The 25885-nt window shown below is 46.8% G+C and overlaps 1 protein-coding gene and 1 long non-coding RNA gene across 2 annotated transcripts in view; one reads left to right on the top strand and one right to left on the bottom strand.

The window, feature by feature from the left end:
- TBCEL (tubulin folding cofactor E like) overlaps nucleotides 1-109 on the bottom strand; it is a 31094-nt gene extending 30985 nt beyond the window's left edge. Inside the window, exon 1 of the mRNA XM_074976844.1 lies at nucleotides 59-109. The gene's annotated coding sequence lies outside the window, so the exon portion shown is untranslated. The remainder of the gene's footprint in view (nucleotides 1-58) is intronic.
- Nucleotides 104-25639, top strand: LOC142001521 (uncharacterized). Its single transcript, XR_012642515.1, has 3 exons — nucleotides 104-242; nucleotides 19493-19662; nucleotides 22246-25639. It is a non-coding gene; the product is annotated as an uncharacterized LOC142001521 (long non-coding RNA).
- Nucleotides 25640-25885: the final 246 nt, after the last annotated feature.

Raw genomic sequence — 25885 nt, 5'->3', positions numbered from 1 at the left:
CCCCGTGCAGGTGGAGGCGGAGGAATCAAAGGGAGGTTACCATGGCGACCGACCTCACCGGAGCCAGTCAGCCTCGAGTCCGGCAAGCTTTGCGCGACCCGGGCCTGGAGCTCCGCGCGGCGGCATCACTGTTCTGCCCTGTTGCCACAGCCAATGACATCACAGGGGGACACCCACTTGCTCTGTGGCATCCTGCCAGTGCGACAAATCTGGCGTTGCCGGGAGCTGCAACAAGCAGCAAGGTGAGTGAATGTGAATGGAGGTGAGTCCTGCCTGTCGTGACTGCGTTATTCATTCGTTCATTATGATAACACTGGGAAGAGGTGGGGGACCGTCTCTCCCCCGCCCACGTATGGGACAGGGCGAATGATGCCATCCCAGCCAAAACGGCGCAGATGGTCACCAGAGCTGGGAGTCGAGAGGTGGCTGCCCTGTGGAGAGTGTCGCCCTGCCAGTGAAGCTCCTCCCAGCTTCCACCAGCTGGGGGGCCACCCTGCTGCTGCTCCAGCTGCCGCTCTGGTTCTCGGCTCCCCCAGCTGCGGGAAGCTGGCTTGGGGACAGGCACAGCACGATGGGAGAGCCAGGGAGCAGCTGTGCAAATCCAGCTCCCCCAGCTGGGGGAAGCTGGGAGAGGTGGGGTAGCCACAGCTGGGTCCAGCTCCCAGCTCCCCAAACCAGGGGGGAAGTGGGTTGCAGCCACCCAAAAATAAGGGGCAATTAGCCCTTTTGACAAAATAAATTGGGACACTATCCTGGCGTCCCAAATACAGGTCTGTCCCACTGGAACCTGGACGGATGGTCGCCCTTGGAAGAGTGGTGGGGCAGGACTGCTAAGAAAAAAGCCCTTTTCACACACAAGGACGCCAAACCCAAATGTTGTACTCACTTTATTAACATTTACTGAACAATTTAAATAACAACGATGTAACACTTCAGGCTGTCAGTGCTGTCTGTTGCTCCCAAGATGCAGGGACACCTTACGCCCATCAGGCCCTGGCGTGGTAGCACAAGGCTGTGGTTTTGCATCATCCCACTCCTTCTTTAAAAAACTATTTGAAAAAGTTCTTTGAACATGCTAGAGCCAGGGCCAAACCAGAGTCTTGGATCTGAATCTTTTAATGCTGGAGGGACACTTAACAGTAGACCAAAATTATGTGACTCAGACCCATCTGTAATCAATACAGGCATGCATTGTTGTAAATATGATCAATACAGTGCTGCTGTTGCTCCAGGGAAACTACAAAACTTATTCTGTGTCAGAAGAAAGCTATTGAAATTCATCTGTATTATAGCCCAAATTTGGGGGCATGGGGAAGAAGAACAAATGAGAGACTTTGTAAAAGGGACAAAAAGCTACAGGGATGAATTTTGGTTCCACAAATCTGAAACCAAATCCACAAGCTGTTTGAAGAAAGGTCCTATTTTAAATACCACACTGCCTGTCTACTGCATCTTTCATCTAGTACTTACATAGGTCTGCAAGAAAGCCCAGCCATCATTTACAAGTTTGCTTTGGCTGCTGGATCCCTTGGGGATAGCTCCACCATCTGCATGGGCCTGGTTGTGATGTCATGAGAGAATGTTAAGTCACGGAGGATATAAAGCAACAGAGGTGGATAAATTTGTCAGGAAACAAATCTTCCTGGCTTCCCACAAAGATTCTCAGTGAGACTAGGTGATAAGAAACAAACTGTCTAAAATGAGGGATTTCAACTCTGCCTAACATAGTGAATGCTAGTAGGAAGGGGGTAGGTTTAGAAGATAAAATAAAAAAAGAACAAGTTAAAAATTACTTAGAAAAGTTAGATATCTTCAAGACACCGTGGCTTGATAAAATGCATCCTAGAATACTCAAGGAACTGTGAGAAGAGCTATGTGAGTCTTTAGCTACCATATTTGAAACTCATGGAAGTTGGGAGCAACTCCAGAACCCTAGAAATGGCAAATAGAGTGCTCATCTATAGAAAGAGGAATAAGAACAACCCAGGAAACTACAGACCAGTCAATTTAACTTCTGTGCCAGGAAAGATAATGGAGCAGATAATTACAGCATTCATCTGCAAACATTCAGAAGAAAAGAAGGTGATAGGTAACAGCTAGCATGGGTTTGTAAAGATCACATCAAACTAATCTGAGAGCTTTCTTTGATTGGACAACAGGTCTTTTTGGATAAATGAGAAGCGGTGGATGTGGTATACGTAGACTTTCGTATGGCATTTTATACCATCTCCCGTGATTGTCTTATCAATAAGCTAGGCACATACAACTTAGATGGGGCTACTATTAGGAGGGTGCATAACTGGCCGGATAGCCATTCTCAGCAAGTAGTTATTAATAAGTTACAATCACACTGGAAGAGCATAACAAGTTGGGTTCTGCATGGGGCTGTATTGGGGCTGATTCTTTTCAGTATCTTCATCAACAATTTAGATATTGGCATAGAAAGTGTGCTTACTAAGTTTGCAGATGATATCAAGCTGGGACGAGTTGCAACTGCTTTGGAGGATGGGTCAGAATTCAAAATGATATGGACAAACTGGAGAAATGGTCTGAGGTAAATAGGATGAAGTTTAATCAGGACAAATGGAAAGTACTCCACTTAGGAAGGAGCAATCAGTTTCACACATACAGAATGGGAAGTGACTGTCTCGGAAGGGATCTAGAGGTCATAGTGGACCACAAGCTGAGTATGAGTCTACAGTGTCACACTGTTGCAAACAAACAAACAAACATGATTCTCATATGAATTAACAGGAGGGTTGTGAGCAAGACCCGAGAAAACATTCTTCCTCTCTACTCTCTGCTGATTAGGTGTCAGTGGGAGGAGTATTGTGTCCAGCTCTGAGCACCATATTTCAAGAAAGATGTGGAGAAATTGGAGATGGTCACCAGAGAAGAGCAACAAGAATGATTAAAGGTCTAGAGAACATGAGCTATGAGGAAAGACTGAAAGAACTGGGCTTATTTAGTGTTAGAAAAGAGAAGACTGAGAGGTGACATAACAGTTTTCAAGTACCTCAAAGAGTGTTACAAGGAGGAGGGAGAAATATTTTTCTCCTTGGTCTCTGAGGATAGGACAAGGAGCAATGGGCTTAAACTGCAGCAGGTGAGGTTTAGGTTGTACATTAGGAAAAACTTCCTATCTGTCAGGGTAGTTAAACACTGGAATAAGTTACCTAGGGGGGTAGTGGAATCTCTGTCACTGGAGATGTTTAAAAGGAGGTTAGATAGACATGTACGAGGGATGGTCTAGAGACTTTAGACCAGGGCTCTGCAACCCATGGCTTTTTAAGGACTTCTTTGTGGCTCCTGACGCTATAATTGCGAAGTTAAACAAAAACTATTTTTTTAATAACAGTTGAACATATGAAAGCCCAAAAATGAGCAACCCATCTCTACTTAGCAAACAATATGTGATCTCGAAATTCCCCGTAGCATCCTCTAGAGAGAGAGAAGGTTCAGTCAGGAGTTAAAGTCAGTAAGACAGTACAAACACACATGTAAAGTGTGAGGAAATAGAATATGTCAAAAGTCTGTGAACATCACATTACACAAACTTCTAATTATTGCATTACAAATCTGTGTGTGTGCACTGTTCTTAAAACAGAGTTTATAAAAAGTATGTTTAGATGTTATTTATTAAGAATCATCTTGTATTCACATGCATTGTAGCTCTTGACTTAAGGAGTTTTTAGCAAATAGGAAAAAATGGCTCTTCTTGCTATTTTGGTTGATGACCCCTGCTCTGGACAGTGTTCCTGCATAAGGGCAGGGGACTGGACGTGATGACTTGTTGAAATCCTTTCCAGTTCTGGCGTTATATGATTCCATGATCAGTGAAAGAATTTTTTTGGCACAGTTACATCAAGGATGAAATTAAATGGGTCACAATGTTTCCATGAGGAATCAGCAGCTCAGTAACTCTCTAGCCTCATCAGCACAATACAACTGTTGCAAATAGGCACCCACCAAGACCACTGAGCACACTGGCCTTCATGTGGTCTTTATACCTCTTGCGAGGCCTACCTTGATTCCTGTTGCCCTCGGAGAGTTCACCATAGAGGAGTTGCTGAGGGTTTCTTGACTCCTCTGTTCATATGACGTAACCTGGCCAGCAAAGCTGTGCTTTCAGAATCATAGCTTCAATGCTTGTGGTTTCTGCTCTGTCAAGGACTTCCAGGTCTGTGACTCTGTCCTGCCATCGAGTGTGCAGTATTGACCTCAGGCTGCGTGTGTTGAAGTGCTCCAGCAGTTTCACATGTTTTCTGTACAAGGTCCAGGTTTCACATCCATACAGGAGACTAGTTGGGACAACAGCCTTATACACTTTCAGTTTAGTGGACTGTCGAATATTGTGCTGATTCAACACTCATGCTCTCAGATGTCCTAGTGCCTGGCTAGCCTGGCAGATTCTGGCATTGATTTCTTTGTCAAGGGAGCAATCATTGGTTATCGTGCTGCCGATGTACTTCAACTCGTCTACTGTTTTTAACTCTGCTCCTTCAATAGAGATTGAAGCGGGGAGCGCATCAGATGCTGCAGCAGGCTGAAACAGTAGCTCAGTCTTTCCTAGGGTGACGGTCAGACCAAAGAGGCAAGTGGCTTCAGCAGACTTATTGACGATAAACTGGAGATCAGATTCCTTGTGTGCCATAGGTGCACAGTCATCAGCAAAAAGGGCTTCCAGGATGAGCGTCTCAAGCGTCTTGGTTTTACTATCCAAACGACAAAGGTTGAAAAGTGACCCATCAAACATGTACTTTATGTAGACTCCATGGTCCAGGTCCCTAACTGTGTGGCTGAGGACACACGTGAAAAAAGAGGTTGACTAACACTGGGGCCAGCACGCACCCTTGCTTCATGCCATTGGATACCTCAAATGGATCTGAGGACTTGCCGTTCGAAAGAACAAAGCCAGTCATGTCATCGTGAAACGGCCGTATGAGGTTAACGAATCTTCTCGGGCAGCCAAATATCACAGGAATATTATGAGAACAAATACATAAAATATGTGTGACATTCAGGTATTGCAGTAATGGGGCCAGCTAATTATATCAGATCTCTTGTGATCTCTTTGGGATAGCGGCCTTGTCATCCTACTTAATTCAAGCACATGCCATGCAGTTGGCTTAATACAAGTAATAATATAAACCAAATGAGCTGAGAGCAAAACTTCTGAAACAGAGCCATATCAGCAGATGCTCCTCTACTAAACTCAACACCAGAGATCGCAAACCCAAGCCTGTCCATTTTCAGAGCACTCTGCTCTAACTGTTCCTGCTAACACAGCGTCTAGGTACCAGTTCAAAGGTTAAGTGCTGCATAAAGCTGGTTCAGAACCGATCCTGCCCATCGCCACTCCTTGATTCATCCTCTTTGATTCCCCACTTCTGCTCATTGCTGGGCCTTCATTCATACAGGAAGGGTTTTAAAATAAAATACTGTGTTTGCAACTGTAATAAAGAAATCTGGTAACATCAATTTCCAATCCCCCTCATGGGTCCTAATTCAGGGTTATGAAAGGTTACTACTAACCTGTTAGTGACTGGTCAGTTACTGTTTCTTGTCACAGAAGAGGCCTGTGTTTTCACGTGGTCTGTGTTGTATCACCATTGTCACCCTGATGTTGTGCTGTGAGTCATACCCATGAAATCGTAACTATGGATTTATTACCATGGAAATGTTCAATGTTAGAAGGCTATGTTATCAACACTCCAAAACATAACACACAAGCTTTCGCAAGGTTGCTCTTATCTATGTTCCTGTAAATGGTTGATTTGCTTCCTTTTATACATTCCTGAGAGTACTTTGTCTCTGTTTGCTTTGCTTCCCGCCTCCTCATATGTTTTCGTAAGATAAAGAGTTCAGATGCATTCAAAATATGCAGTCTTCTTCTTACACCTCTCGTGTTTTTTGCACAAGTTGTCTTATCTATTCAGTCACTAGTACACAAAGAGTAAAACAGTACCTTAGCGCATAACTTGTGCCACCAGATAGCATTTCAACAAGAAATTCATTTTAATTGCTGCGTTCTAGAGTTACAGATTCAGCTGAACATAATAGATTTTCTTGTTGACCTCTACTGGGTCAACACCGTGGGTGTGAGATTATGCAAAATGCATTTCCTGGACTAAATAAAAGTTTATTTAAATGGGGACCTGCATAACTCAGAGAATTGTTAATGGGATATAGTCTTTCACTTGAAGGTGCCAGTTTGAATTCAGCCTAGGCTGGTGATGGTTCATAGTGCCTTATCTGATGGCTGTCTTGTGGTCCACGTGAAAAAGTTTGGTGTGTTTCAATCTAGTCCCAAGTAGACAGTTAGCCACATTAGGGATGTTAACATTCAACCGGTTAACTGGTAAGCCTGAAGCCTCATTGAGGCTTACTGCTTATGGTTAACAGCATGGGCTGAGGGTTGCTCCAGCCCTGCAGGGCCATTGAAGGCGAGGGTACTCCAGCTGGGCCAGAGTAGCCCCATCCACAGTGTCCCTGGGGGGAGGAGGGGCAGCTGGGAAGGTAGGAGGGGTGGCTTGGAAGGCCACTCCAGCCTATTTGGGCTGGGGCATACCCCCCTGCCACGGAAGGGGGCTGTTGGGTCTGAAACAACCCCTCCCTGTGGCAAACCTGGGACTAAAGATTCATATTTCATGTGTTTTCCCTACCTCTCCTGTGCCGTATTTAAGTTTCACTTAATATGAGTGGTTGGAACCCAGCAGAATGAGGCACCCAAGCCCCAGTGATTTTCAGTAGTATTTGGTTGCCTTATCCACATTCCCAACCTTTAAAAATAATAATGAACACTTTAATCTATGGATCCAAAAGCAAAGGTGAGTAAGTCTCATTGTTCCAAATTTACAGATGGAGAAACTGAGGCACAGAGAGGCGTGGTGAGTTTCTCAAGGTCACATGGGAAGTCAGTGGCGGAACCAGTATGATTTTAATATCCACTGGATGTTGCTGCCTTCAAATCATCATCTGGATATTGAAATAATTCATTTTCAATGTTCTTATCTAAAAAAGCTAAAAGTACATAAATTCATGGGCCCCGACCTAATTCATCCGAGGGTTCTGAGGGAGTTGGTGTATATCGTTGACTAGCCGTTATCTTTGAAAAGTCGTGGCGAGCGGGAGAGATCCCGGATGACTGGAAAAAGGCAAATATAGTGCCCATCTTTAAAAAAGGGAAGAAGGATAATTCAGAGAACTATAGGCTGGTCAGTCTTACATCAGGCCCTGGAAAAATCATGGAGGGGCTCCTCAAGGAAATAATTTTGAGGCACTTGGAGGAGGGGAAAGTGATCAGGAATAGTCAGCATGGATTCATGAAAGACAAGTCATGCCTGACCAATCTGATTAGTTTCTATGATGAGATAACCAGCTCTGTGGATAGGGCAAAATCAATGGATGTGATTTATCTTGACTTTAGCGAAGCTTTTGATACAGTCTCCCACAATATTCTTGTCAGCAAGTTAAAGGAATGTGGATTGGATAAATGGACAGTAAGATGGATAGAAAGCTGGCTAGAAGGTCGGGCCCAGCGGGTAGCGATCAACGGCTCGAGGTCGGGGTGGTGGTCGGTTTCTAGTGGAGTGCCCCAAGGTTCGGTTCTAGGTCCTGTTTTGTTCAACATATTTATCAATGACCTGGATGAGGGGTTGGATTGCACCCTCAGCAAGTTTGTGGATGACACTAAGCTTGGGGGAGAGGTAGATACGCTGGAGGGTAGGGATAGGTCCAGTGTGACTTAGACAAATTGGAAGACTGGGCTGCAAGAAATCTGATGAGGTTCAATAAGGACAAGTAAAGAGTCCTGCACTTGGGCTGGAAGAATCCCAAGCATTGTTACAGGCTGGGGTTCGACTGGCTCGGTGGTAGTTCTGCAGAAAAGGACCTGGGAGTTGTAATGGACAAGAAGCTGGACATGAGTCAATAGCGTGCCATTGCAGCCAAGAAGGCTAATGGCATATTAGGTTGCATCAAGAGGAGTGTTCCCAGTAGATTCAGAGAAGTGATTATTCCTCTTTATTCGGCTTTGGTGAAGGCTGCATCTGGAGTACTGTGTCCAGTTCTGGGCCCCCAATTATAGGAAGGAGGTGTATACACTGGAGAGGGTCCAACGGAGGGTGACCAAAATAATTTTGGGGGCTGGAGCATATGACCTGTGAAGAAAGGTTGAAGGAATTGGGACTGTTTAATCTGCAGAAGAGAAGACTGGGCAGGGACTTGATAACAGCCTTCAACTTACTGAAGGGAGATTGCAAAGAGGCTGGAGAGAGGCTGTTCACAGTGGTCACGGATGGCAGAACAGGGAACAATGGTCTCAAGTTGTGGTTGGGAAGTTCCAGGTTCATTATTAGGAAAAACTTTTTCACTAGGAGGGTGGTGAAGCATTGGAATGGTCTACCCAGGGACGTAGTGGAGTCTCCATCCCTGGAGGTATTTTAGTCTTGCCTTGACAAAACCCTGGCTGGGCTGATCTGATGGGTTTGGCCCTGCCCAGGGCAGGGGGCTGGACTTGATGGCTTTTTTAGGTCTCTTCCAGCTCTATTGTTCTATGATTCTATGATTTTTCATTGTTGACAAACTTAGAAAAATATTTGTTGCTAATTTAGTTCTTTTCTGTCAGCTTTTATATCCATTTGGTTTGTCAGCCACATCTTCCTTCTCTCTTGGGGATCATTCTTCACTTCCTCAGACACTTACATTGTCTCACAAATCTTTTGTTTTATTTCATTTCATTTAAGAACATAAGAACATAAGAATGGCCAAAATGGGTCAGACCAAAGGTCCATCCAGCCCAGTATCCCGTCTGCCGACAGTGGCCAATGCCAGGTGCCCCAGAGAAGGAGAACAGAAGACAATGATCAAGTGATTTATGTCCTGCCATCCATCTCCTGCCCTTGTACTGAAGGCTAGGGGCACCATACTTTACCCCTGGCTAATAGCCATTTATGGACCTAACCTGCAAAAATTTATCGAGCTCTTTTTTAAACCCTAATAGAGTCCTGGCCTTCACAGCCTCCTCCGGCAAGGAGTTCCACAGTTTGACTGTGCGCTGTGTGAAGAAAAATTTCCTTTTATTAGTTTTGAACCTACTACCCATCAATTTCATTTGGTGTCCCCTAGATCTTGTATTATGGGAAAAGGTAAATAATTTTTCTATGTTCACTTTCTCCACACCATTCATGATTTTATATACCTCTATCATATCGCCCCTCAATCGCCTCTTTTCCACACTGAAAAGTCCCAGTCTGTCTAGCCTCTCCCCATATGGGACCCGTTCCAAACCCCTAATCATCTTAGTCGCCCTTTTCTGAACCTTTTCTAATGCCAATATATCTTTTTTTGAGGTGAGGAGACCACATCTGCACACAGTACTCAAGATGTGGGCGTACCATAGTTTTATGTAGGGGAAGTATGATATTCTTTGTCTTATTTTCTATCCCTTTTTTAATAATTCCTAACATCCTATTTGCTTTACTAACTGCCGCTGCACACTGCATGGATGTCTTCAGAGAACTATCCACTAGAGCTCCAAGATCCCTTTCCTGATCTGTCATAGCTAAATTTGACCCCATCATGTTGTACGTGTAACTTGGGTTATTGAACTTTTTTTTGGCTAATTTCAATTTCAGAACAAGAAACAAATTTGGAGCTTTAATAACTGAGGAGAGAAGAACTTAAATTTCAGTTGAGCAGTTAAAGGTGGAAATCCAGTGGACATACTATCCAAATTGAACCCCAGAGCAGCAGAGAGGCCCAATCATGGTAGATACTGAAAGCTCTCCACTTCCACTGACATTAGGGTGGGTAGATCTGTTTCACATCTGAGAATGAATCTCTCAGCCCATGGTCACTGACTTGGGGTAGCAGGGCTCGTGCCAACACCTCAAAAATAGCTGTTGTAAATTTGGAGGACTCTGGGCACCTTGCAAAACTGAGCCTTTTAAAAGGTGATGTTATAAATGCACAGCAGGGGTAGCTCTCAGATATTTATCTAATACCTTTAAAATCCAACTTCATTTACAGCTGTCCTCAACTGATTGGCTCCAAGCAGCTTCTCACGGAGCCATTAATTTAAAGGAACAATTCACTATGCCCTCAGATTTCAGGGCAGAGCTTCATGAATAATTTTTGCAGGTATCTGTAAGTTATCCAGAACAAATGCACTCTGACATTACTTTTCACTTCGGTATCAGCAGATATCACTTGATTCAGCACTTTTGACTTAAAAACAGATTGCAACATTTAAAAAAAATCAAAATAATAAATACCAGCACATTTCTGCTATTTATTTGTTTCTGGACTCACCTTGAGATGATCTTGGGGACAAAAGGGACTTTAAACATTTTGTGTAAGACTTTTCCTGATTCTCAGGCTAACCATTAACCGCTAAAGAGGGGAGCTTTTCACCTAACTCTCTGAAACATGCCAGCTTCTTTTGCTGCCTGTTTGCACAGAGGATGGATTTTATCCAGCAACTATGCACTGTAGCTGTAGTCATGTCATCCCAGGATTCTAGAAAGAAATGGTGGGTGAGATCACGTCTTTTATTGGACCAACTTCCTTTGGAAAAAGTGAGACAAGCTCTCAAGCCACACAAAGTTGGTCCAGTAAAATATACTACCTCGTTCACCTCATCCCTCCACACAGTGAATAAACAGTCGAGCTTCCAGGCACTCTGCAGTGTTTAACTTGCCCTCACCTACCTGATATTTCCTAGTCTGGTCTAGTTTAAGGTCAAAAAGAACCATTCCATTGTTTAGCCTGACAGCCTGTATGTCACAAACCCTTCAATTTTACCTTCTTATATTGAGCCCAAGGACTCTTGTTAAACTAAAGCATGTCAGTCCTCTGGAGACTACTACCTTGTCGTGTGCCCCTGGCAGAGAACAGCAGAGACCAAGGTGCCACCACTGTGCAAAGCCCCTGGAGAGGCAGAGTATCTATTAAGTGACCCATGCCCACATGATCCCAACAGGTGATCTGATCCACACTCCATATTGCACATTAAGGTTGGACCTCTCCACCCCGACCCGATCAAGGTCCCCATTAAAGCAGTAATGGTATGAGACTCTTGCACGAGGATGAATGTTCGTTACATTTATGCTGTCTCTGGGATTTGTTTGGATCTGATCTGGGAGAATTGGTAGGGTTGTTATTTTATGTATGTGTTTTTACAAGTGTTTCAGGGAAGCCCAGCATGCTTCAGCTGGGGTAGGTTTTTTTGTTTTGTTTTTTGGTGCAGTTTAGTAAAAGAAGGAATAAATAATGAACAACTCCAGGGACTGTCAGAATGCCCCAGCTCTTCTGTTATCAGGTTTAAGCACAAAGAAGTGGATATTCTTCTTCGAGTGTCCCCATGGGTGCTCCACATTAGGTGTTGGGCTCGCCCGGCGCTGCAGATTGGATCTTCCAAGCAGTTTCTGCCGGACCGCGCATGCGCCGGTGCGCGCCGCTCCCTTGCGCGCTCCTGGCCACGTGCGCGATCCGGTCCCCGCCAGTTCCTCTTAACCACCGTCGGCTGCAGACGGAATCTGACTAGGCTACGGCCAAGTTAGCGTATTCAATGGTTTTTAGCTGTTTTCTTTAAAGTTTTCAAGTTCTTAGTCTATTGTTAAGTTAGCCAGTTGTTATTTTCAAAAAAAAAAAAAAAAAAAAAAAAAAACCAAGAAACAACAAGCGGGACGGAATTCAGTCCAGTCCAAGTAACAAGCGGAGCACCGGACGCCAGGAGCCTAGGGCCATTAGCCCTCCTGCCGCGACAGGCTATCCGAGAGGGGGAAAACAGCACAGAGAAGGTGCTAAGTACCCGATTAACAACTAAAAGACTCACCAACAATGTCCTCTTCAGGATTCAAGAAATGTGAGTCTTGCCGAGAGGCAATGCCAGCGTCTGATGGGCGCAGTCACTGTATAAGGTGCCTTGGGGAGTCCCATGTCACGTAGAAATGCTCCTTCTGTGCAAAATTAACAGCCAGAGCAAGGAAGGACAGGGAGATGCGGCTTAAAATGCTGCTATTCGACAAGGCCCTCCAGCCAGACGTGCCGGAGCGGCCACAGCAGGAGGGACCCTCCGGGGCCCATAAAAGGAAAGCTGCCTCCCTCACCCCATCAGCGCAAAAACGGAGGAAAGTCTCCCCAACCCGATCCCTGCCGGCAGCAACAGCGAGCAGGACGGGAGGAGCGCACAGCCCCCAGCCGCAGCAACAGCTGATCGGCGGCGGCACGGAGAGCCAAGTGGAGGCGGCTCAGCCTCCAATGATCAAACAGCCGCCCCGCACCGCGGGCAGGGCGGCGGCTAAACAAGCGCCGGTACCGGCGGCACCGCCGGCAGCGGCACCGACCCCCGGGGAACCGGCGGTGCAGAGCGCGCAGGCACGCAGCCTGCAGGCACCGGAGGACGCCCCCCGCGCGGCACCGCCCAAGAGCGTGCCGAACGCGGCGTGGATGGGGCCGAGATCCCCTGCACGTCAGGGGGCGGAGCCACCCCCTCAAGGGAGGGGGAAGGCTGCACAGAAAACAAGGCACCGCAGCCCCTCTCCAGACAGGGCTGCAGAGTTGCTTTCTCTCAGCCCTCCGCTCATGCTGCGGACTCCAAGTAGAAGGCAGGGGTCACCCCTTGCCTTCCCGGAGCCCCCGTCTCCATTTTTACAACCAGCCTCGCCCTGGCTGGGACCACCCTCACCCTTCTTGGGGTTTGAGCCGCTGGAGTACTATCGCAAATCGCTCTCTCCAGTGTCCCATGTCTCTCGACAATCTCGCTTCCCCAGACGCAGGGGGTACGCACCAAGGGAGTGGTCCAGGTCACCTTCCGAAGAACAGTGCCCATGCTGCCATGGTCGTCCCTGTCACGCGGGGCATAGACACCACCGGCATTCTACCAGGGAAAGATCCCCACAGATGGTCCCGTATCCCTGAGGGCAATCACGAACGGGGACAGAGACTCAAGTATCTCAGGGGGAACTGGTTATGGAACCCCGAGATTTTCCCTCGCAAGCTTCCAGTGAGCGGATGTACCATCACCAACAGGAACCGGAAGGGTCCAGAGAGGCGTATCGTAGTGGTTCCTCGCTCTCCTCCCCGGACGAGGCTACGGCCCTGGGGGACGTCATCCTCCGGACGATCTCAAACGGTTTCAAGAGCTGTTTAAGAGGGTGGCCTTCACGCAAGGCATCCAGACAGCAGAGGTGCAAGAGAAACACCATAAGCTCCTCAAAAATCTGAGACCTCCGGCCTCCTCCAAAATAGCAATACCGCTTGACGAAGCAATCTTGGAGTCCGCCACTACGATATGGCAGACCCCTGCGACTATTCTGCCTGTCCACAAGAGAGCGGACAAGAAATACTTCGTGCCGGCGAAGGGCATGGAGTTCCTGTTCAGCCACCCACAACCAAATTCCTTGGTGGTAGAGTCGTCACAACAAAGATCAAAGACATCTCCATTCAAGACAGGGGGAACAGACAAAGATGCCAAGAAGCTAGAGCTGTTTGGCAGAAAGGTCTACTCCTCCTCCATACTACTGTTGCGAATGGCAAATTATGCAGCGCATCTAGCGAACCACAATTTTGACAACTACACTAGGTTAACCTCCCTCATGGACTCGCTTCCAGAGGACAAGAAACCGTTGCTCAAGGCCATCGTGCAAGAAGGCTACGCGGCCTCGAGGACGGGAGTTCAGATCGCCCTGGATGTTGCGGACACAGCAGCACGTTCCACAGCTACGGCAGTGGTGATGCGAAGGGAGTCCTGGCTCCAGACTTCGGGTGTACCGAGGGATCTGCAGGCAAAGATCGTCGATCTTCCCTTCGACACGCAGAAGCTGTTTGCTGAATCAACTGACTTGGTCCTTCATTCCAGTAAAGATTCAAGAGCCACACTTAGGACCCTGGGGATATAGACCCCTCCATACAGAAAGAAAAAGTACTACCCTCAACAAAGACGGTACCAGTACCAGCCACAGCGTCCCCAGTACCACAGGGGTTACGAGCAAGGGCGACATCAACAGCACCAGCAGTACAGAACTCCCAGGCGACGTTCCCAACAGAGCCGTGCGTCCTCGGGGCAGGGCCAAAGGCCACAAGTTTGACACACAGATCCAGGGCTGCGCCATCACTACCATCGCACAAGATCATCCGAAGCGGTTATTCCACCATCGCCTCCGACCATTCTACGACCAGTGGCAAAGGATCACCACAGACAAATGGGTGCTGGAGATCATAGCCACGGGGTACGCCATCCCCTTCCAGTCGCTCCCACCACCACGACCTCCACCCAGGCCCCACCTCCAGGAGGCCTCCCACGTAGCGAGGCTCAAGCCGGAGGTAGACCATCTCATGCTCATAGGGGCAGTGGAAAGAGTGCCGGAGCAACTGCAAGGGAAAGGGTTCTACTCGAGGTACTTCCTCACGGAGAAAAAGACAGGAGGCTGGAGGCCCATCTTAGATCTTTGAGGCCTCAACCAGTACCTGCGCAAGCAACGCTTTCGGATGGTCACAATCGCCTCCATCCTTACGGCACTGGACGATGGAGATTGGTTCGCAGCCCTCGACTTACAAGACGCGTATTTTCACATAACTATTCATCCGGCTCACCGACGATTCCTCCGGTTCACGGTAGGCAAAGAACATTTTCAATACAAGGTCCTACCGTTTGGCCTCTCCTCGGCCCCCAGAGTCTTCACCAAGACCTTGGCAGTGGTGTCAGCCTACCTGCACAGACGGGGTATTTATATTCCCGTATCTGGACGACTGCCTACTCAAAGGGGCCTCGAAGGAGGAGGTACTACGCATCATATGCGTCACAGCAGGCACGTTCTCTTCGCTTGGCCTGGTTATCAATCTGGCAAAATCAAAGATAGACCCCACACAGGACATAGAGTTCATAGGGGCACGCATAAATTCTATTACAGCGAGAGTGTATCTACCAGAGACACGCTTTCGGGCCATCGGCTCCCTCGTGCAAGTCATCACCTTCAGCCCTACGGTGCCAGTTCTGACGTGCTTACAGCTGCTGGGCCACATGGCAGCAGCGACGTTCGTAGTCCAGAACGCCAGGTTACACATGCGCAGCATGCAGCACTGGCTGGCGAGCGTATACAAACTGGCAGCACACACGGTTCACAGGGTGGTGTCGCCCACAGCAGAGGTGCGCAAATCCCTGCAATGGTGGGTAAACCCCAAGAACATGCTAACAGGGGTACCCTTCCACCAACCACAAATATCAGTTTTTCTTACTACAGATGCCTCCCACATAGGGTGGGGAGCACACATGGGTGAAGAGGTGACGCAAGGGCTGTGGTCCTCCACGGAACAGTCGCTGCACGTAAATATACTGGAGCTCAGAGCAGTGTTCAACGCCTGCAGACACTTTCGAGACCATATACAAGGCAAAGTAGTTGGGATCAGTACAGACAATACCTCCACCATGTTTTATATAAATCGGCAAGGAGGAGCTCGGTCCCGTGCCTTATGTGCGGAAGCAGTCCAGTTGTGGAACTGGTGCATCGCCAACAATATAACCTTGAAAGCCTCGTACTTACCAGGCGCTCACAATGTGAAGGCAGACCAGCTGAGCAGGCATTTCGCACTCACGCACGAGTGGCAGATCCGTCCCGATCTGCTACGACCGATTTTTCACACATGGGGCTTTCCCCAGATAGACCAGTTTGCCACTCAACACAACAAGGAGTGCCCACGATCCTGCTCCAGGGCAGGACTGGGACGGGGGTCCCTGGGGGACGCATTCGCGATCTCCTGGAGGGGCCCCCTGCTTTACGCTTTTCCTCCCACAGTGCTGATCCACAAAGTCTTGCAGAAAGCCAGGAGGGAAGGAGCCCGAATGATCCTGATAGTCCCAACGTGGGATCGACAGCAATGGATCCCCCTACTCCTGTGCATGTCGGACCGGCCACCGATGCCCCTTCCGGTGGCGCCGGATCTGCTCACGCAAGCCCAGGGGTCCATAGTGCATCCGCACCCCCAAGGCCTGCGACTACAAGCGTGGTTAATCCATGGCTCAGCTCCCTAGAGAGCACATGTACGGAGGAAGTGCAACAAGTCCTAGAAAGTAGCAGGAGGACTTCCACCAGGAAGACCTACAAGCAGAAATGGACTCACTTCACGGCATGGTGTTCTACCAAACAGCTAGCCCCCCTTTCGGTGCCTATACCTGTAATATTAGAGTATTTACTGGACCTCAAGAGAGGAGGACTCTCACTATCCTCGTTAAAGGTCCACCTTGCCGCCATTTCAGCTTTCAGACACGAAGAGGAAGGGCACACGGTGTTCGCCCATCCCATGGTTACCAGGTTCCTCAAAGGGTTGGTAAACCTATACCCTCCTCGGAAACTGCTTCCACCTTCGTGGAACTTGGACCTGGTGCTTAATGCGCTAACGGGACCACCGTTCGAGCCTTTAGCCACTGTTTCCCTCCGCCTCCTTACGATAAAGACGACCTTCCTTCTCGCAATCACGTCGGCTCGAAGGGTGAGCGAGCTTGGGGCAGTTATGGCAACGCTACCCTGCACTGTTTTTTCCAAGGAGGCGGTGACTCTACGGCTGCATCCAGCCTTTGTTCCTAAGGTTTATTCAGAGTTTCATATTAACGAACCTATTGTTTTACCCTCGTTTTATCCAAAGCCTCATAACTCTAACAAAGAGGTGCGCCTACACCTCCTGGACGTGAGGAGGGCGCTGGCCTTCTATATAGACAGGACCAAGCCCATCCAGAAAACGGATAGACTCCTGGTCTCTCTCGCTCCCAAATCGAAAGGAGAAGGTCTCTCTTCGCAGAGAATCTCGAAGCACATCGTATCCTGCATAAAAATGTGCTACGAACTCAAGAAGACTCCTTTACTAGCCCCGCCCAGGGCTCACTCCACTAGGGCGGTGGCGGCATCAACAGCCTTTTTCAAGGGCGTTGCGCTAAAGGACATTTGCAGAGCGGCGACCTGGTCATCCTATGGCACCTTCACCAAGCACTACGCCCTTCACAGGGTATTCCAAGAGGATACCCAGCTCTCGACAGCGGTCCTCTCGGGGACAAGCTGTACATGATCCGATTACCCACCTCCTATCTTGGGTTACTGCTGGGTAGTCACCTAATGTGGAGCACCCACGGGGACACTTGAAGAAGAAAGAGAGGTTACTCACCGTAGTAATGGTGGTTCTTGGAGATGTGTCCCTGTGGGTGCTCCACTACCCGCCCATCCTCCCGGCTTCGGATCTCTGTTTAGTGTTTTGCAGGAGCATCCGAGGCAGTTGGTCAAGGAACTGGCGGGGACCGGATCGCGCACGTGGCCAGGAGCGCGCAAGGGAGCGGCGCGCACCGGCGCATGCGCGGTCCGGCAGAAACTGCTTGGAAGATCCGATCTGCGGTGCCGGGCGAGCCCAACACCTAATGTGGAGCACCCACGGGGACACACCTCGAAGAACCACCGTTACTACGGTGAGTAACCTTTCTTTTCTGAGAGACTAATACTAGCTGTATTGCCATAATGCCTCGGAGTCCTGCTCACAGACTAGGATTCTGTTGTGACAAGCACTATGCAAAGTGCCAAGGTTCCAAAGCATAAATGCCTACACAGTGCAAAAATCAATGCAACTGGCACCCAAACCCCTATAAGCAAATGGCAATTGACAATATGAAAGCACTGCAGTCTGGTGGTCGGAGTGCAGAATTTGGGCTTCCAGGTTGCCAAAGGAGACATCCCTTTTTTTCTTGTTCTGAGGAGGCTGATAAGAAAAGAATGCTCGGGCTGTCCAGGTACAGGGCTGGAAAATACATAAGAATGCTCTGTGGTGCCATGTTTCCAGATTACTTTCTGATGGTTTGGTGTAGCAAGGTTTCTTATCATGGAAGAGGGAATAAATCAGGTCTCCCCAGAAATCAAGTGAGGAGAATCAAAAAGTGCCCATCTAACAGCTTCAGTGACCTGTCCAAATATAAACAAGCTGTTCTCAGGAAAATTGGCAAAGATGCACCCGCTCCCTACTTGTACCATACTATTATTGGTATTAAAAATCATACTCATCAGAAGTGCGGTCTCCAGCATCAGAGGGGTAGCTGTATTAGTCTGTAACTACAAAAACAACAAGAAGTCCTGTGGCACCTTATCGACTAACAGATTTTTTGGAGTGTACACTTTTGTGGGCAAAGACCCATTTTATCAGATGCGTCTTTGCCCATGAAAACTTATGCTCCAAAAACCTGTTAGTCTACAAGGTGCCACAGGACTTCATTGTTTTCATCTCTCCAGTATCACTGTTTGCCTCTGAAACCTCCTGGGATGAGGGAACCAGCTCCAATGTTATAAACAGCTCCTGGCTTGCAGGATTAGCTTCTGCTCTGGAATGCACTCTGCTGTTACCCATCTCTTCCTCGTCTATCCCCTCAGACCCTGCTTCATCCTCCTTGCTACTGGCACAGGTCTGCCGAGCACCATTGCAGAGTCCAGGTATTTTCTGAGGAAAGTGCTTGGGTCTATCCCCAGAATAAGATGCAGCTGCTCAGAGTAGCAGCATGCCTGGGGGTATGACCCAGACTGACAATTGACTTCTTTGGTCTTTTGGTATGTCTGCCTGAGCTCCTTGATTTTTAACACAGCACTGCTGAATGTCCCTGGTATACCCTGTCTGAAGCATTCCTTGTGATATCTTTGCATAAATGTCTGCATTTCTTTTACTGTTTTTGAGCTGCATGAGGATAGATTCATTCCCCCGCACAGTGATGAGGTCCTGGATATCCTCACTGCTCCATGCTGGGGCTGTTTTGTGACCCTTTCAACTCATGGCTAGTAGATGTGCTGCTGAGGTGTATTCCTGAAGTCAGCTGGACATGCTGGCCAGAAAGGAAATTAAATGAGAATTCCCAGGCTGATGACCCTTGCTTCCTGTCTCATACTTCCTGCTCACCTGGAGTGCAGCAGAGGTAAAGTGATGACCAGAAGGACACATCAGGGGCATTGTGGGATATTTTGGAGGCTAATAAAATCGATTCTAATAATGCTGCCATCTGCACTAGCATAAGGTCGACATTGAAAAATTGATTTTGGTATTACTCCCAGTGAAATTGGTTTTCAAGAAGTCGACATCAGAGCCTCTTAAAATCAACCTACTAAGCCCTGTGGTGAAGACTGGTGCTTTATAAAATTGACATAAGACCCTACATTTTGATTTTAGTCCTTAGTGTACACCAGGTCTCAGATAACATCTGTATAACATTGAAAACCTATTGGGAGAAGTCCTGGGTCTAATGACATCATTGGCAAAACTGCTATTGACTTCAGCAGGGCCACGGTTTCACTTGAAAAGTGCAGCCTGAGTGTGGTTGTGTTATTAGATATAGCAGTGAATGTGGAGAACTAAAAGGTGTTAATAAGCGTACCCACCAAGTGAGCTGCCTGGTATGATAGCCTTCTAACGTATCCTCACTCAGAAGAGAGCTGGAGACTACAACTGACAAATGCCTTCCTTGTATCTTTTACAGGAGAAAAGCTCTCTGCGCCCACAAGCAACAGCTTTCCATTCAGTTCCCAGAACTGAGACAGCAGCGGTGCAAAGAGATACCTGAGAGGGCTCTGTGAGTATTAACATGCAAATCAGCTCAGCAAACTCTGGATTCCGGCTGCACAACAACACATCTCTGAATCACAGCAGGTATGAAAAGCAGGCACAGGCTATGCTGTAAGTCCTCACCAAGCTGACCAGAGTCTGTGGTGCAGCCCACCCTGAACCCTCCTAACATGTGAATAACTCCTTTGGTAAGCTGAAGGGTTTGTCTGTAATTCTCCAGAGGGGAACCAGCACTCTCTCTTCTGCCTAATTTGTAGGGACCTGATTCTAGCTCATTCTCTGCCCAGAATGTAACACAAGGAGGAGCGACAGCCAGGAAATAATCTGCTGTCAGCAGCTTTTCACATCGCAGAGTCTGACAGCCAAGAGCACAAGTGGCATGGGAAAGTGTCGGCTTTCTAACCCAAACCTCTGCCGACCTAGCTAGAGGGGAACAGGTGACGGGGCTCCAGATGCAGAATTGGCTGGGCCTGCCTGTGCCAGTCCTGCAGGAGCGTGGCTACTTTTGGAGCCAGGAGGAAAAATCTCAAGCTCTTTAGTTCTCCCTGATCTGGAAAATCTTCCTGGGAGAACAGGGCAGAGACAGACTGGAGGGCCATAAATGAAGGTCCCGCTTGTGTACTGCTCAAAGCAGAGTTCTGTATGTTGATTGGCCACAGGATTTGGCCCTGAGAAAGGTGCCAGCCTATTTATAGGATTTTAGCTTTCCTTCTAGTGAAGCAGTTATTATTAGCTAAGATGTTGCAATTCACCAGCAGCTTTCATAGGCTTTTGCAAATACAAATTAATTAAGCCTCACAATATGCCTCCCCTTACTCTCATGTAGAGCCCTGCGTGGATACAGAATTGGTACCCACATCTTTATCTGCAAAAATGATCCATAGATATCCACATCCACACGTAGATATCTGCACATTTTCAGGATTCTAGATAAAAAATTTGTTTCCACATCTGTAGCTGAAAAATTGAGCCACAGATTTCTGCAGCCACATCCATGGATGCGGATACCCATGGATTTAAAGCAGATATATGCATATTTGCAGAGTTCCAGATAAAACGTTTGTATCCATATTTGCAAAAATTAGCTGTGGATATCTGCATCCACATCAGTAGATGCAGATACCTGCCAATATAAAGTAGATATGCAGGACTTCCCACCACTGTATCAACCTGTGGTCTTGTCTACACTAAATCTCCCATCTTTCTAACCTATGCAACTTCCTGTATGCAAATAGTTGCTGAAGTCACATACTTACGGTAGTGTTTTCTGTGCAGTAAAGTAAGTGGGGGCTCTCGCCTGTCAGTTCCAGCTACTTCTTCTTGTCTCAGTACAGGGGTGGATGGGAGATTGCTCAGAGATAGATGTAAATTAAGCACATGTGATAAATTGACCGCCAGTAGATCGATGGTTGAAGTATTGATAAACTACCAAGTAAAGACAAGTCCTGTCTGGTTCCGATATCACTTGTATCCGAGTGTCTCACAGTCTTTAATGTATTTGTCCTCACAGGGCAATGATATTATTCCCATTGTACAGATGGGAAACTGAGGCACAGGGAGGCCAATAGATTTCCCTGTGGTCGCACAGGGAGTCAGTGGCAGATCAAGAAAGCGAACCTTCCCAAGTTCTAGCTAGGGCCTGTAACCATTGCATGATCCTCTTTCTTTGTAGTAACTATAATCATCTCCATTTAACTTGAAAAAATTGAGGCACAGAAATGTCTGGGGAAGTGCTCCAAATCCCACAGCAAGTCAGTAGAGTCCCAATCCACTGCTTTAATCACATGGTTGCTTGTTGCTCTGTTAACAAAATGACCATCTATAGGAGTGTGGACACCAAAGAACACAAGACTGAGGTACTGTGGGATGTCCTGGCCTTCCATCTTTGGATAGGGTCTCTTTAACACCATCTTATAGGCCAAAGGTATTCCCAACTGATAGGTTACTTGTAATGCTAGTAAACTGGTAATATCAGTCTTGATTTAAAGACAGCCGGCTGAATACTTTGGGGCACCTCACAAGAAGTCCAGCCCAGCATGTGCATGAGTGTTTGGGTTTTGTATTTTTGCAGTTCTGGGATTCTGGGCTATTGGACGAACCAGCATTAGTCCTTGGAGCTAAATCCATTTACAACTGCTCCCTCCCTCCCTCAGCTTATAGACTGCTGTGTAGCTCAACATAGTTGGACTGTCCCAGATGCACTCCCTTCTGCCCTATGACATCCCTTGCCACTCAGCACATTGGTGGGGCAGTATAGTGCAGGGGGTGGCACACAGAAGTTCCCCAAGGGAACTGTCCTTCACCATTCTGCCTCCAAAGTGGCTGTAATAAGAGATGAGATCTTGCCCAGGACCTGGCTGCATAGATTGGTAGTAAGTGGGATTTACAACTTACTAACTTGGAACAGTCACTAGGAACCACGGGTCTCTCTGCAAAGGCTGCGTGTCCCCATGTTGTCTCCTGGCCCTGAGCCCTGTTCATCCCTTGGCAATAACTCTGGTGGCACTGAGCTGCCAAAGGCTTCATCAAATCGTGCTGCCCTCTCTCTTCAGGCAAAGGAAGGGTAAGTGTTGGTGGGCAGGGAAGGTGGGCGATAGCGTGGAGAAGGAAGCTATGAACATTACACCTGAATTAGTCAGTATTAACTCATGTTCTTGAGCCCCACAGGTTTGAGAAAGAAGAGGATCCAGCAAAGTGATTCCAGAATAGAGGGCCCACATGGAGGAGTTCCAGGGGAGCAGATGTAATGCAGCATCTATTCTGCTGCAGCTATGCTGGTCAATTTCCCCACATTGTCCAGTCCTGACAAACCTCAACCATTACTTTTGATCTTATTTTGATATAGAAATTTACATCATGTTCGCGCATTTGTCTGCCCAGCTCCAGGACCTCTGAAATTACCAACAAACAGACCCTCTCAATGACAATATGAGTTTTATTGACACTGGACCATTAGTACAGAGTCACTTAGCTGTGACACTCTGAATTTCAGGCTTCTTACTGTACTCTGACCTCCATGTATACTGTCTATAGCCTAAGCCTGTCATGGTTGATACGTGATGCAAGAATAAAACTGGAGTCCAGGTTTAATCTTACCTGCAATCATCAGAGCATCTCTTGTGTTCGCCCTCACAAATGTGCTCAGGCCATTTACTGTAGACTTTGGAAGGACAATAGATTTTTGGCAGACAAATCAGTCATCTTAATACTCACCTGGGAATAAGTCTTTTTTTTCATGCTCATTTGCATTTGCTTTTGGCTTAGAAATAAATTACATCAAATCTCAGCTCAGCGAGAACTAAGCCTGGAGAAAGTCAGAAGGACTAAACTCATCAACATTACGGTGGGCCTCAGAGAAGGGCTGATGCAGGAGGAAATGCTGTCTCTCAATGTCTAAACGGAGCTGTAAAGATACAAGGTCAGATCATCAATGACTATAAATCAATGTAGTTCGACCAATGTCTATGCTCTGTCAGTGGAGGATCTGGCTCATATTGTTTATTAAATTCTCTCTACTGCTCCTCAGTTTGTATCTGTAATCTCAGCTAGACCCCCAGCTGGGGATGTAAATCAATATAGCTCTCTTGAAGTCCATACTGATTTATAGGAGTTTAGAATTTGCCTATTTAAGAATGCTAGCAACTCATTAATAAAAACGGAAGCCTTTAAAAATATTCCATAGTTAATACCTTTAAATTCTAATAGGTACCTTTAAGGAAAAATTCCCATTGCAAGCCATTACAACCCCAGTGCCTGAGAACTAGAAAGCAGAACTGACTAGAATCAAAAATGAAACTGACTCGCCTATTCTTATAGCTCCAACTAAAGAAAATGGCCAGTGCCAAATAGCATAAGTAATGCAAAAAGTGAATCTTAAATCTTTTCAGTTTTAATAATCCAAGCTGTTATTTGTCACGGTGATAATATTTTTAAAGGGTTTAGTATTTGATGAGTGCAGTATGAAAAAAGATAGGGAAATTAAAAAGCACAAATACGACAATGTTCTTCTTAAAGCTGGATTCTAACATTTGGGGCTTAGAGGATTGACACCACTCTGTTGACAACCACAGCGCTGTAATATGAAGAGGAAACTAGAATATTGGGCTAATAAAGTTAGCTTCCTTCCCTTTTATTGTCAATCGCTCTCTTTAGCGGACCTTTTTGGAAGCTGGTTTTAAGTTACGCTTTACACTGTAAAATGGCCACCACGTTCCACCTTAGAAGCAGACATTTAAAGGGGTTTCAGCTGATCCCTGCCTATAGTTTGTGAAGTACTTTTATCTCAGAGATGCAATATTGTTTGCTGTAAAAGGGACTATTAATTCAGCTGGAATGGAGTGCATTCCTTCCTGAAAAATCTCTGAGAGTTGTATCCATTGTACTGATCCAACCGATAAGAGACTGAATTTCTCACCATGGCATCAAGTATCAGAGGAGCCTACTTTTACTGAATTCATCACTGCTGCTTTCAAGTATGGGCTTTCAATCAGTTTGTGGCCATCAAATCATAATGGGATTTCTGGCACTTTGGGTGCTTTATATTCTACTCAGCGGGTGTTTGTGCACATTTATCCCCTCCTTTACAAACTCTATTCCAGTTCCAGCTTCTCCTTAAATTTACAAATTATGCCCACCAGCATTTTAATTTTCCCCAGCACTGCAGCAGCATTGTTGGAATGAAATTTATAAGACTCTGGACTGTTGGGTATCATCATTCTCCATAGTTTCCTTTTAGATCTTGATTTAGTCTGGTTTAGAGCTTTAGCAGAATTAAGGCCCAATTCTGATCTCATTTATGCTGCTGTTGTATCAGCATTAGTCTGCTTGCTTCTGTGAAGTTACTCACAAGCTACATGAATGTAAATTTAGAATAAAATATTTAAACATGTGACCACAGCCATGAAGTCCAAAGAGCTATGCCATTTTTACACCTAACAGTCAGGCCCAAAAGTAATACTAGAAGGCACAGGAAGGACAAGTGGGCTATTACAGGAGATCAGCTTGAAACAAAGGGATCTAAATGCAATGCTGTGCTCTTTGAACAGGCATTTTTTCCCCTGCTTTTATAGGCAACACATAAATTTCTTTTTAAAACTCACAGTTGCATCCTGCTTCTATTTCTCCTTTCTCACATACGCTAGTAGATCGACTCACAAACCAGCTGCATAAATGACAGGAAACTCTTTTCTTTGCCTTTTCCCAGGGACCTATTAACTGTTCAAATATCAGTCAAAAGGAAAGCAGCAGATCCTTCTGTATAGCCCCTTATAAATTAACTATTTCAGAGAACCTGAGCTTCTAATGCTGATTATATAGTAGATTTCCCCACCTATCTAGCTCTACTAAAACTCCTTCCTCATCCCACACCCATCCTCCATGTTGTAACTCTGGTATCTGAGCTCATTTCCTGTCTGAGATTTCCCTCACCTGGAGAGGATCAGCTGGACAGGCAGGAGGGCTAACCCTATTGGTTGAAAGGGCAAGGCCAGCTTATAACACTACCATCAGGAGAATTGAACTAAAAAGAGACCAGCGCCCCCTATTGTCACTTTCAGCATGTCAGAGGTCATAAAATGGCTCTTTTGTGTTGTAGTGAAGCCATAAGTTCAGTGATGTCCCCTACTCTATTGCAGAGGCCTTATGGCTGTGTGGCTGTCGCCCACAGTTACCCACAGGCTGACATTCATAGTGGGGGGCGGGGGGGAGCAGCCTTTCAGTGTGGCATGAAAGTTAAACTACCTGACATACAAAACAAATAAAACATTTATCACAAAAAGAAAAAAAAATCCACTGGAGTTTTAATTCTTCTTCTACTAGAGCCTTTTCTAACAGTAACGCTTGCCAGTCTGCAGCTGCAGATTTTCATACTCCCAGGGGAGCAGCATAGCCAAACGAATTGAAGAAGCAGAACCATTCCATTTACAGTACATGTTTCAGAGAGCTCGCGCTGGTCACATGCCTGCTTGGTTCTGCAATTAATAGCTCATGCTGGACAAGGGAGCAGAGGGCTATGGTGAAGTAATTAAAGCCAAGTATTAGCAGTTAATTGAGCTGATCAGTACCTCCCAGTGGATGTCACAGAAGTAGCTTACTAGCCTTACCCCCCCGCCCCGCCCCGCGCCCCCCCCCCCCCATTTTTTATCAAGTAATGGCTATGCTGAGAAAGTCCAGGTGGGATGGTAACCCAGGCCGAACCTTGCATGTCATTAACAGGTGCACACATCTGTCCCATTTCTGCCCTTATTGGCTCATTTAGCTCGTTAATTTGGCACTCGTGCAACCACTGCTGGCTATTGAGCCCAGACAC

This window comes from Carettochelys insculpta, chromosome 25, assembly GCF_033958435.1.
Source record: "Carettochelys insculpta isolate YL-2023 chromosome 25, ASM3395843v1, whole genome shotgun sequence".
NCBI lineage: Eukaryota > Metazoa > Chordata > Testudines > Carettochelyidae > Carettochelys > Carettochelys insculpta.
Note: the sequence above shows the minus strand (reverse complement) of the source record. Positions and strands in the feature narration are given on the sequence as shown.